The sequence below is a fragment of the Sinocyclocheilus anshuiensis genome, unplaced genomic scaffold, assembly GCF_001515605.1.
Source record: "Sinocyclocheilus anshuiensis isolate Anshui unplaced genomic scaffold, SAMN03320099.WGS_v1.1 scaffold1582, whole genome shotgun sequence".
Taxonomy (NCBI): Eukaryota; Metazoa; Chordata; class Actinopteri; order Cypriniformes; family Cyprinidae; genus Sinocyclocheilus; species Sinocyclocheilus anshuiensis.
In genome coordinates this window covers 55,354-55,588 of record NW_015542419.1, presented here as the reverse complement: position 1 = coordinate 55,588, position 235 = coordinate 55,354, and the positions used below count along the sequence as shown (strand labels likewise).

General features: G+C 44.7%; 1 protein-coding gene across 1 annotated transcript in view; it reads left to right on the top strand.

The window, feature by feature from the left end:
* LOC107693476 (nuclear pore complex protein Nup54-like) overlaps positions 1-235 on the top strand; it is a 10,785-nt gene that overhangs the window by 2,444 nt on the left and 8,106 nt on the right. The window lies entirely within an intron of this gene.

The window sequence follows — 235 nt, the reverse complement described above, 5'->3', positions numbered from 1 at the left end:
GTGTGTGTGTGTGTGTGTGTGTGTTTGTGTGTGTGTGAGTGTGTGCAGTGAGTCTCCAGTGTCTCTAACACTCTGCAGGTGTTTCTAACTCTCGCCTGTGTGTTTGTATGAGAGAGTGTGTGTATGTATGTATGTATGAGAGAGAGTGTGTGTATGTATGTATGTATGAGAGAGAGTGTGTGTGTGTGTGTGTGTATGAGAGAGAGTGTGTGTGTGTGAGAGAGTGTGTGTATGT